The sequence below is a fragment of the Meriones unguiculatus genome, chromosome 17 (assembly GCF_030254825.1).
Source record: "Meriones unguiculatus strain TT.TT164.6M chromosome 17, Bangor_MerUng_6.1, whole genome shotgun sequence".
Lineage (NCBI taxonomy): Eukaryota > Metazoa > Chordata > Mammalia > Rodentia > Muridae > Meriones > Meriones unguiculatus.
Window position 1 is genome coordinate 78,077,871 of NC_083364.1, and position 16,606 is coordinate 78,094,476.

At 38.6% G+C, this 16,606-nt stretch overlaps 1 protein-coding gene across 5 annotated transcripts in view; it reads right to left on the reverse strand.

Moving 5' to 3' along the window:
• Nrip1 (nuclear receptor interacting protein 1) overlaps positions 1–16,606 on the reverse strand; it is an 85,713-nt gene that overhangs the window by 33,810 nt on the left and 35,297 nt on the right. For 3 of the 5 annotated variants that reach the window (XM_021650039.2, XM_021650038.2, XM_060370664.1), the window contains exon 3: positions 9,246–9,357. The exons of the other annotated variants lie outside the window; for them this stretch is intronic. The gene's annotated coding sequence lies outside the window, so the exon portion shown is untranslated. The remainder of the gene's footprint in view (positions 1–9,245; positions 9,358–16,606) is intronic. 5 annotated transcript variants of the gene reach the window in all.

Below are 16,606 nucleotides of genomic sequence, written 5' to 3' on the forward strand. Positions count from 1 at the left end.
TGCTGTTGGTTGTAAGATATAAACACACTATTTTTTTTTTTTCAGTTTTCTTAGCATCTCCATGTACAGGCCAAAAGAGAAAGATGGTGGCAGTTGAGGCTTGCTACAACTTGAGTGTGTCTCCCCCAAATATATGTGTTAGAAACTGCATCCTTAAGCATGTGGAGCCTTCCATTCTGGAAGTAATTTGCATTAAATGACATCACAAGCATGGTGCCTGTAGGGGATGAAATAAACACTTAGCTTCATGGCTTTTTTCTCATCATGTGATGCCCTCTGCTATCTTAAGACATACAGTGAAGCCTTCACCAGATGCCAAGCAAAGTCAGCACAATGCTCTCAGACTGCTCAGCATCCAGACCCCTGAGAAATACCTTCATTCCTCTTATAATTCTCAGCCTCAAGCATTTTGTTGGAGCAACAGGAAACAGACTAAAAAGGAGCAGATGCTTTGTCTTTCCCAGGCATTGCCTTTGGATTTTAATTTAGTAGCTATGGTAGGCAAGTTTTAAAATCATTATTCTAAAACTTAAACACAAAGATAAGGAAAAACAAAGAACAACAAAAACAGAGCTGGGCACAGTGGTGCACTGTTGGAGTGATGTTTTTGTGCACTGCATATTGGAATTCTGAATTCTGTGCTGGTACAGATGGGATTACAGTCTGACTTTGGTATTGCCATTATTTTGAAGCACCTCCAGTCTCAGTATTTCGTAAACATCGTTCTTCATCACCTTTTGACTGGCCATATAAAGAGCTGAACAGACAATAACTGGATAGGAGAGGAAAAACGTGGGATCTATGGGCCCAGACAGAGGGTCTCAGGCGTGGACCAGGGAAAGGAGTCACCATCTGGACATGGATGAAAAACCAGGTGCCAAAGAGAGATTATGATGACAGTTAATGGGCCATGTGGCAGGAAGTAGGCCAGGCTAATACTGTCCAGTTAGAACAGCTAAGTATCTGCCCAGCTATAGTGCCCACAGTTTTTAATAAATATAAAGTTCTGCATGTCATTATTCAGAGCAAGGAGAGAACAGGAAAAAGCATGGATACAGCACACACCTTTAATCTCAGAACTCAAGAGAAAGAGGCAGGTAGATTTCTGTGAGTTCAAGGCCAGCCTGGGGTCTACAGAGTGAGTTCCAGGACATCCAGGGCGATACAGAGAAGCTGTTTTGGAAACAAACAAACAAACAAACAAAAAACTAAAGACACAACAGCCCTAGCACTCAGAATACAGTTGAGTGGAATAAATTGGGTGTGGTTGTTAACGCACAGTGAGATGGCTCAGCAGTGAAGGAACTTGCTGCAGGAGCTAGGCTTCTTGAGTTTGAACCCACATGAAACCCCTGGAACCTACATGAAAGTAGAGAGAAAGAGAACCGATGCCAAAGTTGTCCCCTAACCTGAACATGTACACCATGGCATGTACACACTCCATCCCCACAATTAACAAATGGACGAGTAGTTAGTAGAGAGCTTAAATTGTATAAAGGCCCAACAGGTTGTACATTATTCCCTTAAAAACAAAACAAAACAAACAAACAAAAAAACAACAACAATAAAAAAATAAATAAGTTCGAGATTCTGCTGAACATCAACCACATTTTTACTCACCTGAATTGAGGTAGGTGGTTGCAAAAAATGCAGGGCAGGGGGTGTAATACCGCATGATATATATATATATATATAACAGTACTGTGCGCTGTTCATTCAAATCTTTCCTTTGTTCTCCACGCAAAAAGTCCGGGAGAGTACGCTGCTAAGTACTACATGATGCAAGCATGCATGTAGCAAGTGCCATGGACACCGAGTAGGGATAACCCAAACTTTAATTCTCTGTATGTATGTGGATAGTGGTGAATGGTGACTAAAGATAGGAGTAAGTGCTGGGCCACCAAAAAAAATTTGCAACTATTGCTCTGGTGTGACACAGGAAGGGACAACTGTCTACTGTGAGTGGAGATTAAGCTAAGGATGCTACTAGGACCAAGGACTTTTGAGTCAAGGCCATGCCAAGGAGCTTAGGCCTTTATCTGGTGGGAATGGATGGTTTATAGGAAATGATATGATTAAAGGAATGTTTTAAAAACAAAACAAATAAAGAAGAGAAACAGCGGGGTTGCTGATGGCTTAAAGAAAAGATTTGATGTGGTAAATCAAGTAGTGCAAAGAAGAAATCAAAGTCAAATTAAGGTATGGGCAGCCAAGTTAAATACACCACAGGAAATAATACAATCAGGACTGAACACTTAGGAAGCAACTTGTGTAACATAAAGACTGCTACAAAATAGATATAACTTAACAGCAAAAGATGAAAATAAAATAATTAGTAGATTTTCTAGCATAAGTATATACAATATTTTGTTGATATGAAATTCCAAGAAAAGCAAAAATTCCACTATAGCTCAGAATTTAAAATCTGAACTGTATATAATTAAAATATAATCTTCACTGGGCACAAGTTTTGCTTATTACAAAAGCAGTATGTACCATTTTTAAACAATGTGAAGGCATATTTCTACTTTTCTTTCTTTTTCATTTTGTCTATTTAAGATAAGGGCTTACATCCTATACAGTCTCAGCTGGCCTTGAACTCATGATTCTACCACCTTAGCCTCTAAAGTACCAGAATTGCAGGAATGTGCCACTGGACCCCACTCAAAGGGATATTTCTCTTGGCTAAGAGTGATCAAGTGGAGTAGGGGTCTGGCTTAAATTATTACATGGTTGCTGGAGCTAAGTGTTTTATACAACACTAATGAAGACAAAAAGTACTCGGTAAACATTTACTGAGGGTCTAATATGCTTAGAACAAAAAATGTTAAAAGATTACAGACTCCCAGTGTTCTGTGGCTTTCCTGCTGTGCTTCTAGATTATCACTAGTAATCATAGTAAATCTCCAAATCCTAGCTCACATTATGACATCACCATACAATAAGAGACTATGAGCTGTTAGTAAGTCAAGAGTTTGATGTGTAGCCATTTTTGGATTACCATCCAGCCACACGGTACAAGCTGCATTCCCAGAACTCTCAGGAAGACCCAGTACTCAGTGAATTGAGGAGTCGTTAAATACTCTAGAGACTGACTGTCCTGCTAAGACCTCAGGAGGAATTTAACAGAGTGTCAGCCAAGGTAGAGCAGGGGGGAGTGGGGGAGCAGGAGATACTAGGGCCAAAGAAGTATCTGGCAGATCACAAAAGGCAAGCCAGCATCAGGGGTCAGGCTGAGGCAAGAGGAAGGGAAGGGCACCCAGAGGAAAAGAGAATGAAAGACATGAAGGGGAGCCTAGCACTTTCCCAAAAGAAGGAATCGACTTATCAGAAGACTTCATTAACAACCAAACTTCTACAAACTCTCAAATGAGAAAACTTGCCCAGGAGAACGTGGAGTTTCACAAGTCATAAAAAGGGACAGGTCTTGAAAGCCAGGGTTACTGACAGTGCATGACTAGGAATGACCTTATGAGTATCCACAAATAAAATGCCTTCTCCTTGAGTAAGCATCTCTGTCGTATGACTGCCAGGCTGACACTGGTAATAGGTTCCAGCACATTCTATGTCTAGACATTAATAGAAGAGTGGGAAACATGATGAACTTTGTAGAAGATAAGAAGAAAACTTACTAATCTACCAACACAAAAGTTATGTTAGGAGGAATGTATAGAACAATTGGAAAGTAAATTTCATTGACAGCAGTCTCAGAATACGGGCCAGTCATGCTCAACAGTCCTTATTCAGGATGCACAAGAGATTAAAGACTATTTTCATGATACAAAAATGTATTTATTGCCTTTGAGCATCTTTCTAATATGTGTACACGGTGCCATTCAGAAGTCAGGTGCTATTGTTTTGATGGCAAATGAAATCCATCTTTGAGATAAACTAGGGTCAGATGGAAGGGGAGGAGGACATCCCCTATCAATGGATTTAGAGAGGGCTGGGAGGAGATAAGAGAGGAAGGATGGGATTGGGAGGGAATGACGGAGGGGGCTACAGCTGGGATATAAAGTAAATAACCTGTAACTAATATAAAAAAATAAAATTTATATTAAAAAATCCACCTTTGAGCATTTTTGCATTTAAAATTTTTCTTACTTCAGATTTCTCATATGGTAACTAACAGGAGTTATGGCTGACCTAGGTGAAAACTCACTTGGTTCCTCAACTAACTAAGAACATAAACTGGTCCTGAGAAGTTTGAGAACCACTGATGATGTACTGGGGCAAAAGCTAAGAAGCAGCATCTTGACTGTCTTCAAACAAAATATTTGTTTTCCAGCATCCAGGCTGTCCACTGTAATTGTGCCAAATAAAGAATATTCTCAACTAGGGGTGTGGCTCAGTAGTAGAGTGCTTGCTTATAATGCACAAATCCTTACATAGGTTCAATCTCTCATACTACAGAGACAAAATGAAATAGGAAAGAAGAAAGGGGGAAAAGATATCCTCCATGTCAAAAACGTTCCCAAGATCCAGTTGAAGGAAGAAAAGGAAGTTTGTTTTAAATGAAGATGAGAGGACTTGCAACATTTCCCATCTGCAGTTGGCATCAGTTCGAATTTGCCATACCATCAGTAACACCCACAAATGTTGATAAAGAGCTGCTGTGTGGTAAGAACTGAGGCTACAAGGAAAATCAATGACAAACCTGCCTGCACTGGCTTTACAAGCTTTCCAATCACCAACACACTGAGATCAGAGTTAAACAAAAACAGGAACAGAAAATAAAGAAAGCACCAAGGCAGAAAGAGCAGGGCAATGCTTCTAAAGGCAACAGTCTACAGAGGAGGCACGCGAACTGGCCTAAGGCACAATCCAGTGTTCTGCCAACACCAAAACACTTTAGGGAGTGAAAGGACCATGAGGTCAAGAAAGGAAGAGAAGGGTGCTCATAACACAGCACATTCCAGAAACACTGTTAGCTCCTCAGAGAGCAGGATTTGCCAGTAATCAGGAACTTTCTAACTAATACGCAACAGTATCCTTGTGTATGGGCAAAGACTGGGACACAGGATCCATATGTCTTTTGCTTCACTTCTACCCTGACATGACCACAGTGAGTGAGTGCTGCTACACTACTGATATGGACTGAAGACAGAAGAGAAACCAGGCCTTCACTGTGTACACACTGAAAAGTGTCAGCTTGGGGACAGCTAAGTATGGCATGCAGGAAACACGCTTTCTCACCAGGGGTTACTCATGCCACCCCATGAACCAGCTTTCTGTGTGGGTGTACAAAGGGATCAACAGGGTTTGAAAATGAGAGTGAAGTCTGATCCCAGAAGGGGAAATTGTGTTACCAAAATCAAAAGCTCTACTGCTAGAAACATGCCAAGCCGGGACAGCCAAGAGTGCAAATAATCAAGAAACCCAGTTAGACACTCAAAGGAAATAGACCATGGTCTGTGCAAGCAAGTGGGCTCACAGTTGGTTCGCCAGAGTTTTTCATTGTTTTATTTACGTCACTTGAATCTATCACAGAATAGCAAAAATTCCAGGCACATCCAGAAGTTTAGTACAGCAGGGATTTCCCTCCCAAATGATGTTAGTCATGTTAATTATTCAGAAGAGTTAAGGAAAGGCCACTCTTTACAGATATCAAATTTAGAAGAGATGTTAATTATGCTTTTCCCACTGTAATGATAAGTCAGGATTAATTAAGAAAGGCTTGTTATTTTCCTATGATCATTAAGTTGTAAGAGTTGCTCACGCATTAAATGACCAGAACAACAACACAAGTAAACTGGAGTTTGGGGAAAATCTGGTGGCTAAAATATTGGGGCAAGGACCTTGGTAAAGGGTAAAGGCTAAGCCTTTGAAATAAGGTGGCTGGGTGTGAGGAAGGGAATTAGAAGTAGATGGAAGCAATGTTGGAAATTAACAACACTTCATTCGAGCCAAGGATCTATCTAGATCTTCTTACCAGGGTTGTCCATAGCCAGCGAGGCTCCAATGGGCCAGCCAAACTGGTTGGTGGTAGCCAACCTGACTTATGGCAATTAATTCCAATTAAAGTGACTGATCGGGGCTTTGCCTGGACCATGCTCCTAGGCCCACAGGGCAGAAGTTCAAACGCTTTCACAGACTGTGGTATACTAAGCAAAAAATGCTGCTCACAGCTCTGCCTAGTCAAGGGATTTCTACTTAAACCAAGAGGTTTAAGTCACCTTGGCCCAGCACAGTTAGTACAATGCAAGGCGTCTCACAATAAAGACAGCTCCACAAAGGGTTTGTTATAGCTTATTTCTACATTTTGTCTTATCACTAGTTATTATTGCTAAACTCTTACTATAGCTAGCTTTAAATTAAGCTTCATACCAGGTATGTGCATACAATGTGGTGCACTGTACCTTGGGAATTCTGTATGACACATGATGTCAGACACGCACTGGAGGTCTCTGGATTGGAAGGAGTATTATTCTTTCAGGTTTTTCTGTTTTTAATCTTTCTACTTATTTAATGTGTTTGTGGGCAAACAGATGCCATCGTTGTACCTTTCAGAACAATTTGGTAGCGTGAGCTCTCTCCTTCTACCATGTAAGTCTGGGAGATCGAGCTCAGGTTTAGAAGAGCACATCCTTAGGTGTTGAGGTATCACTGGCCTCACAGGTGGTTTAGAAAGACATTTCCACCTACTTTTTTTCCTCACTAACCTTAGCAAACTGGCACCCTGATCTAACTGAACCAAATAAACCTCTGACCATTTTTATGTCTTTATACAAATCTCTTTCTCTGACATAAAAAGCTAGATACATGAAACACTTGCTGAACGACTTCCACAATTTAATCAGACTAGAAAAAATACATTATATAAAAATTTTCCTAGTGAAAAGACATATCCCAGAAAGCATTTCCTTCTATGGAAAATTATTATGTTCAGATAGTTGAGCTAAATTGACTTAGTCAGTTATCAATTCTACCCAGGATAATCACATTTTGCTTAATCATTTTTTATAAAAATAAACTAATGAATATTAAAGAAAGCGAAAAACAGCTCAATGTACAGGATATTATAAAAATTCACCTATTAAGAGCAAATTTCACTTGTTAGTTACTACACAGTAGGACTACATTTCTTGAAAGAACTAAACTAACAAATAAAGAAAAACTGACATTAAAATCTTCTGAGGCGTTCCATGTTTTATATGGTTCTCAGTATTTAATAATCCAATTGTTTCTTCGATCTTCTTCATTCAAAAAGACATTACCACTCTTAAAAGTATAACAGTGTTTTTTTTTTTTTTAAATTATGGTTATATGGTAAACTATGATAAGGAAAATATATAACTTCAACTTGTCAAACACAGGCCTGCCACATCTTGCTTAGCATGGCACAGTCCACTGCCTGCTACAGATATGAGAAAGCATGATGCTGCCCAGCCAGGCTTCCTTGACTATGGCTCTGATGAACATGTGATCAAGTACATGTATCTGAATGGGACTCATGTAGTTCAGTCTGGCTTGAAACTTACTAAGAAAGTAAGCAAGGGTGATTTTGCACTCATTGTTTGGCCTCTACCTCCTGTGTGCTGCTTTTACATGTCTGGGCCGCTAAGCCTGGCTTTATACCATGTTAGGATTGAACCCTGGGCCTTTGTGCATGTGGTCTGTCAACTATGCTACAGTCCCATCCCAATAAATACAGTTTAGAAAATAAAAAGCCAGGCATATTCACCTTAAAAATCTTGAATCATGTTAAGTGTATGCAAAAGATCTAAAAAATAATTAAAAAAAAAACATTATCAATGATTTATTTTTGTATTCAAAGTTGTTCACTGGTCTAAATAATTTTATTTTACTTAAAAGAAAAATCAGCACTGCTAGTTTCCCCTCCTCCACTTCTTTTCTGGAGATAAGCTGTCTCTCACCACTACCAGGTGACCCAGTCTGGCCTGCAATTCAACACTGCCCTGTCTTAGCCTCCAGTGATGGGATTACAGGCCACCATAGCAGCTAAATGTGCTGAGTTTCTAAGAACTTCCTATTGGCTATATTTTTATCTGTGCACCATCAGTGTCACCTGTTCAACTCCAAGTGATTGTGACTTCTGGTAACTCAGTCAAACAAGTGTGTTGGCAAACACCAACAAACTCGTTACAGCTGGGAGGGGTCTACCTTCTGGTATTTATTTTAACAAACTCAAGCTGAGAAAGGAGTTCAAGGTTTCCCCATCTACAGAATGTATACCAACGAAATAACTCCTTAATAAACAGAAGTGTAGTTGATATAAGTTCTAATTTACAGGAAGACAATGTATAACAATGTAAACAACAAGTGCCCCCGAAATACTAATTTTAGGCTGTTCTAAAAACAATGTTTTAAGGCTTTTCTTGGTGAGATGACAAGAAAAAAATAACACATTAAGGAAAACATTTACACTAATCACACAGCTAGGTTTCCTGAATAGAAGTTGACTCAAAATTATCACCCCTTCTTCCCAGTATCATTTCAGTTAAAACGAGGTGAATTTAAGGTGCGGGTCGCTACTTTTTCTGACCAGAGTTTCCAGTTTTTCAGCTGAAAGCAAACTCTTCCTGGGAACTTGCAAGTACAATAAAGGATCACATAGCTTTTTCCTAGCGTGTACAGGCTGCTATATCCCAGGACTAAATCGTGCATGATCCAAGGCGGCACTTACACTAGGAAAACAGTCGTGCCAATTCAACGGGAATTTACCACTCATTCATCTCTTTTGTTAACTCAAACAAAATATGTTATCATTTCTCAGAAATCCCTTGTAGGAGGTAACCATGTTATATAACTCCAAAAGCAATGACATACCCACAAAAACTAAACATTTCTATCTTCTCCAAACAATAATTAACTTTTTACATGAAATAGGATTACTATTTCAGATATCAACTATATATTTTCTATGGGCTTGCATAAAAAAAATTAAATATCATTGACACAAACATTATTTTCATTTTGCAACCCATCTCTACAGAAGTAATCTACTGGTTTCTATTCACAAGAATTTTAGTTTTTGGCTTCTGATGGCACTTTATCTCTTTCACCGCTTGCTTTCATTTATTTGATTCTTTACTGTAATTTTTTAGATTAGGTCTTATGTGTTTTCTTAACCACACTGCCTAAAGATATAATTCGTAGAGATAAAACACAGAATCTATATCTGGTAGCCGTAAGCTAATTTATAACCAAGAAAGAACTTGTCTAAAACACATTAAAGCCACAATGATGAAGCCAGAGAATGGAAGGAAAGGAAGGATTCTCACCGCTTCTGTCCAGCCTGAGCCTCGGCTATGTGGAAAAGGAAGCAGAGAAGGTTGTTGAAAGTGGCTCTGATGTCACTGGAGTCTTCAGATTCTCTGGTCCTCCTCAGTCAACCTTACCAACAGGAAAAGGACAGTTTGGCAGCTATTCCAAACCGGATTTAGGAATATTATTTTGTCACATTCAATACATTTATCTCATAATCTTCCCTCGTTCAAATTCAAAGTAGGAGTCATTTGACAGATAAATTGTTTGTGACTATTAGCTTGTTAAAGGAATAATACATTTACCTAACTGTTAGGTAAATGTGTGTTGTTGCTCTGAAGTACCTGTTAACTGACATTAACTCCTAATTTTTTAGTGTTCTGAAAACTTCATCCATTATGACTCACCTCATAATTCTATGTACCCCTTAAAACATCTCCAAAAAAAGAAAATAAGGAAGACAACCGCAGTTTCTCTCATATTAAATTTCTTCAGTTTCAAAATACAACAATTTAACCCTTTCAGTACAATAAAAATCAGCTGTCTTTCATTCATACAGACATTAGAGGGATGCTCAGACCAACTTTGATTTTAACAGCCTCAAACTGGGAGGAAAAAGAAAAAAAGAAAAAAGAATACAATGACCAGCTGAGGTAAATAGACTGTGGCAAGTCCATGCTTCTATACAGCTCAGCACTACTGACTGTATCACTGATATAACAACAATGAACACAGAAATTATCCTTGTACAAGAAACTATATAAAAACAGACAGGTGAAGTGTAATTCCACTTGCATACACTCCTAACAATGTAAATTAACTGACTCCCATCAAAAAATGGATCTATGGGGATTCTTGGGAAAGAAGAGACCAAATGATGGGTGTTCAAACAGCTGTATCTTAAATTGTAGTGGTAGTCTCATTATGACTTGAGATGCCACAAAACATTTTATGTCTCTTTATTGTGGCAAGTCCAAGCCTTAGAGTTGCCCTATTTTAGAAGATAACAAAGAACATGAAAAGGATATAAATTATTTAGCAAAAATGTTTATAATATACATTATTTCTGACAGCAAAATTAGAAAGAGCTACTGTATGTTGAAACTAAAAAACAAACCCAAAAGCCCAATGGTTAAACAATAATCTATTACACCATGGGATAGTCTATAAGATACAGTATCATATACAAAGAAATTATATAAAGAAATTGAGCTACATTGAATGATAATGAAACAACCGTATGTTTAGTGTAAATATTTTTGCATTAAAAGCATACGAAATAAAGGCATCGTTTCTGCATTCAGACATAATTATTTTTTTCCTTTCTGCTGATATTTTGTAGTTTTCTTCAACAAACATATATTTCTAACAAATGAAAGGTGAAAATAACAACCATGAAAAATTGTACCTGCCTAGTATGAAAGTATAAAGAAAAGGCATCTAAGAGGTATCCCAGGTCACAGAGGTGGCTCTGCTGACACCTTGCCTCCATCTGTGACCTATTAAATAGGGAGGGATGGGGAAACTGCAAAAAAACAAAAGCAATCATTAAGCTGCATGCTTTCCCAGTTACAAAGCACTTTATTAGACTTGGGCTTTATTAGTTAATCTTTAGAGTGAGGTTACATGGGAAACAGTAGATATGGAAGAGGGTCCCAAATTCTATATTCTGGAATCAAATCGGACCTTGCCAATAAGTGATGACAGGAGCTCCTAGAGGAGTAAGGGAGGAAAAACACTTTTCCTGGATATATATATATATATGGAAGTTATTCACATGTAAATGTAACACCAACAACATTTGCAATTATATTTGTTAGAATACAACAGAGACCTTAGGGATTCTCTACATCCTAATTCCTAGTCTTGGAATCTAGCCCCAATATAAGTCGGTCTTGACTTGGAGACAATGAATATGAAACTGCTGACATCCTGCTAAATATAAATTTTCAGTGATCTGTTTCTTCTCTTTGTAAGATGTAACATTTAACTATGGAAGAAGAGCATGATCTGATTGTGTTTAAGAATGTAGCAAAGATGGAATTTCAATCTACAATTCAAGTTATATCTTCCTTTGTGCCGTCTCTAAGCAGAGGCGTTTTCTGAAGAACGCTACCCACGCCTGGCAAGAGGAAAAGTGGAGGTTTGTAGAGTGTCTGGTGACGGGAATCATAAGCAGCCTTCCCGGCGCAGCCCTGCTCACATTCCCACAGCAGTCACCACAGACAGTGTGGCACAATGCGAAACCTGCCAGCACGCGATTCAAAAGAACCCCAAGAAGCAACTATTATCTTTGACATTCGATGGATGAGAAAAGTGAATTTAAGTTACCCCACATCACGAAGCTAAAGGAAGCCTTTTATGTCAGCACTTCGGAGGATGCAGAAGCAGGGGGATTTCTGTAAGTTCAAGATCAGCCTGGTTTATGCAGTGAGGCCTGTCTAAAAAGACACAAAAATAACAGAAAAAGACAAGAAACCAAACACTGGTAACATTATACTTGAAAACGTCCAAACCTTGGGAATCATCTAGATAATTACAAAAAAAAAAAAAGTTAATATAGAGTAACAACTTTCACAGATAAATATTTATGAAGTTCTTATGTGAATAAATGTATAAGTTAGTCTCACATGAAGCCAATGACTCAATGTTTCAGGTGTGTTTTGAATGATGACAGTAGGAAACGGGTTTTTGAGAGGAAAACTTGCACTCACTATCAGCTGGGGTATTCGTGGAGCTCAGGCGCATTTCTGTCTGTCCTCGGCTTGGAGATGTTCAGTTGCTTTACTGACTCCTGTGCTGGACACAGTCAGCTGCTCTTATGGTGGCTCTTGACATCCTGAGGGTTTGCCCTCTGTTTCATTACTACTATGTATTACATTATGTTTCGAGTTAAAACAACCCGTCCTTGCAGGTCTAAACACAGTTAATGTCACACTAACGGTAAAAGATTGCAGCCTTTACTCCCTAAGACAGTAAGATATTATGCACTCAATGCAAAACACAACAAATAAATGTGAAGGCAGGTAGTGTGATCTTGTATGATATCTACTACATATCTTTGAAGATTAATAAAAAGTTTCCAAAATATTTGATAAATGACAAGACCTAAAACAAAAGAATTACATCTCACCTACCTGCTAAGAATAAAGTGATTGCAAAAACTGGATATATTTGCTTAAGCCCTAGCAAAAAGGAAAAAAAAAAAAAAGAACACAAAAACAACTTTACCATAAGTGAAAAACTAGTGTACAGCCAACAGTGTTTGGCAACTAAACTCTGCTAAGAGAAATGAAAGTGATCCAGAGAAATGAAGATATATACTATTGTCCTTCTAATGGTATAGATTCAGTTGACTGTAAGACTAAATACAGTTTTTCCCAGGCTCTCCAAATTGGCCTAGCAAATGCCATTATGACTTTTTTTTCTTTTATTGGAGACATGAGTCCCAAAATATATGTGGAAGTTTAAAAAGGCAAGGATGTCAAAAACCCTTTTCAACATAAAGATGAGGGCTGGAGAAATTGCTCAGTGGTTAAAAGCACTTGCTGCTATTGCGGAGGACCTAGGTTTGAGTCCCTCCTTGGGTAGCCCATAAATGCCTGGAGCATATTAAAGGAATGGTACTAACCTCTGGGTTGTCGCCCCATTGTGGGTTAAATGACACTTTTACAGGGATTGCTTAAGACCACTAGACAACATAGATTTATATTATGATTCATAACAGTAGCAAAATTACATTTATGAAGTAGCAATAAAAATAATTTTATAATTGGGGGCTGCCACGGCATGAGAAACTGTATTAAAGGAAGGTTGAGAACCACTACCCTAGAGAAGTCAACAGCATTTTCCCCCTTCTGCAGTCACCCGAGATTATGTGCACAAAACCACACACACAGATACTAGAACACATTCAAGAAACCTTTAAAAAAGGGTTAATGTTAAAAGAGTTAAAATCCCCAAATGCCCAAACTTACTATAAAGCTATTGTGAGAACTAACACAACAGTAGTGCAGGCACAAAGCAAGATCTACAAACTGAACAGGAGGTGGATGGAGCACTGAAATAAACAAACTCTCAGACACAATGTCAGTTTACATTTGACTAAGATGCTGTAGAAGTTCAAGGGAGAAATACAACCTTGTTAGTAAATGGTCGTAAAAGCCTAAGAACACATGAGTAAATAAACAAGTGTTATCCTTTAGTTTACTACCTATAAAACTAATTATCTGGACCATGGTTCGAGGCAACAAAAGACAGGAAACTTCTAGAAGAAGGAACAGGGGAATTTAGGTTAGCGAAAGATTCCTTGTGTAGAGCAATAGAAGCAAAATTCATAAAAACTGAACAACTGAACCTCATTAAAGTCCCCCCAAAATATTAGTTATCTAGAAAGCCAACACCAGAGTGACACAAAATGTTTGCAACTCATATACACAATAAAGAAATTACACCTGGCATGTATTAAAGTCCTTAGAACTCAAGAATTTGATAATCTAATCAGAGAAAAATAAGTAAACTGGATGAGAAATAAAAAAACATTTCAACGAAGGCTTAGCCAACACACAGTGAGGTGACCATCATAATTACTCAATAGAAATGCTGATGAAGAGACAGAGATCACACTACAAGCACACAAGAATACCTATCATTTTTTTCAATTAAAAAAAACGTAAGTTGGAAATGATGGGGTGGGGGTGGGGCTCTTGTACTAATTCTCTTTCTATTGCTGTGATCAAACACCAGCAAAAGCCACACTGGGGAAGAAGAGGCTTACTTTATCTTACCACTTAAGCGTCCATAAATGAGGGCAGGCCAGGGCAGGAACTCAAGCCGCGACTGAAGCGCAGCAATGGAGGACTGCTGCTTACTAGCTTGCTCTTCCTGATTTTTTCAGCCTGCTTTCCAGCTCAGGAAGACCTGCTGGGGTGGTCCCGCCCACAGTGGGCTAGGCCTGCTCACACCAATCATTAATCAAGAAAATGCCCCACAGCTTGCTTACAGGTCTATCCGGTAGAGAGTGAAACTCTCTCTTCCAAGAAGGTCCTACCTAGCTAGGATCAAGTTAAAAAAAAAAAAAAAAGACCAGTACGCTCCTGTGAGAACATAAGGGGCCTGGCAACTTTGGGAAAAAGCTGGGCAGTTTGGTACAACCACACGCACACATACATCCAACAATGTCCCAAGAATTTCACACAAGGTTATTAGGAAAAGAAACAAGGCATGTACAAAACTTGTGTGCAAATGAGATCGGTATCAATCCTCTCAGTCAATATTGTAAGCACAGCGAGCATCCACTGATGAGGGGATAAGTCTAAGGTGGTAACCAAAAATACAACAATAAACAAAGGCGCTGATGACCAGGAAACAGGGCTGAGACTGAAGATCAGTGAGGGTAGGAAGCACCATATTTGCACTGCCTTATTCCACACAGATGGGACAGCTAGAAGAGCTGAGTCGAGATGCAGAAAGTAGATCAACTCCTGGCCAGAGAGGAGACATCTCTGTAAATGAGCTGAGCAGGGGACGCTGGGGAGACCATCACCTTCTAAAAAAGACAGTCACAAAGACTGGCACCTGGAAAACTTACTTGAAATCATCAGTCTCAATACGGCCAGCATGTGAACTATGTAGTGTTTCAATTACAGGTCCAGCTGGGGCAAAGACTTAAGAAAACACACACATTTAGAAAAGTAAACTGCTTTACAGGAAAGCTGATGTAAAGTAAGTCACGCTTTTTTCCCCCATTATTTAAAAGAAAAAATGCAATCTAAAAGAAACATAATGTATTACTGTTACTCCTTGGAGAATTCAGAAATAGCTGGAAGCTATGTCTCCCTCACATGCCACAGGTGGAAAGCAGGCTAACGAATGGCAGCTATAGAAGGAATTAAACATTCTTTAAAATTAACAGTTGCTATAGCACCTAGAAGTTCTACTCCTGGGTATATGGAAGATGAAATAAAAACTTTGTCTGCACAGGAATTCCCATGATCCTATCAGTGTTATTCATAATAGCAAACAGCTGGAAACAACCTAAGTGTCCATTATTCAAATAGGAAGTAATGGGTTAAATCAATCAATGGAATATTATTCCACCACAAAAAAAAGTACTGCTGCATCCTACAAACATTTCCATTTTATTACATCTACCGAAAACAGTCAGTCAACAAAAAAGCACACTTGTATGAAAGAAACAAAACTAACAAACAAACAAACAAACAGAAACTGCCATGAAAACGCTCAAGTACAAAACGTACCTAAAGAATACCTAAAGTTATAAACATAGTCTGCTCCTGTCCAGGCAAGGCATAAGGAATGATTATCGGGAGAAACTAAACAACCTAACTTGCCATGTGCAGGAAAACCCAGTGGAAGAAAACAATTCTTCCCAAATCGAATCAGTACATTCCACACAATGTGAATCTAATTTCCAAAGGCTTTATGAACTGACTGTAAACGGACCTGAAGCAGTCAACTGCATTCTCTATCGGACCACGAGGACTACAGGAGGGACCTCGCCCCTTCAGACACCAGGCTCACTGTAAAGCCCCGGAAGTGCAGTTGGTTAAATTAGAGTGAACAAATTGTGGACTGACCTCTGGAGCCATCACATGCGACACACGCAGCACTGTACATCACAGCAATTAGGTATCTGTTGACTGAGGAAAAAAAATCAGATCCCTACTATTACCACAAAATAAAAATTCCAGAGAAATTAAAGTTTTAAAAATGAAAGCAAGGGTTAAATATTTTACAAATGATACATAAGAGATTATGAACCCTGAGCAGGATGCTGGTGCAGGCTGAGGCTGGAGAATGGGAAATTTAGGCCTTCCTCAGCTCTATAGTAGGTTCAAGGATGGCTTGTGCTCTTGTCTTAGAGAGAGTGAGAGAGAATATATGAAAAGGTAGGAAGGTTTTTTAGACATAGAAAGCTAACTAGAAAGCATAAGAAATTCAATTACATTAACATTAAAACCCCCAATCAGTAATAAATATAATAAAGAAAAACAAAACCATAAAATCCATGGTCAAAAAGATAGTACCTAAAATACATGCAAATGTATGTGTGTTGTCAACAAAATTTTATTTTAAAAAGAATAAGATGCAGAGAAGATATAGCCTTATTTTTCAATTTTTATGTGTAGTATTGAAAGAAAAGATTTAGAAGACACGAATAAGCCTTCCTTTTCTTCTTTAAAAAGAAGCCTAAGTTATTATTATTATTTATGGTGCTGAGAATTGAACTCAGGACCTTGCCCAGGCTGAGCAAGCACTGTACAAACTGAACTGTATGGCCAGCTCATATTGAAACATATTATGGAAGAATACAACCATAGTGAATAGTGATACAAAATAATGTTTAAAACGGGAC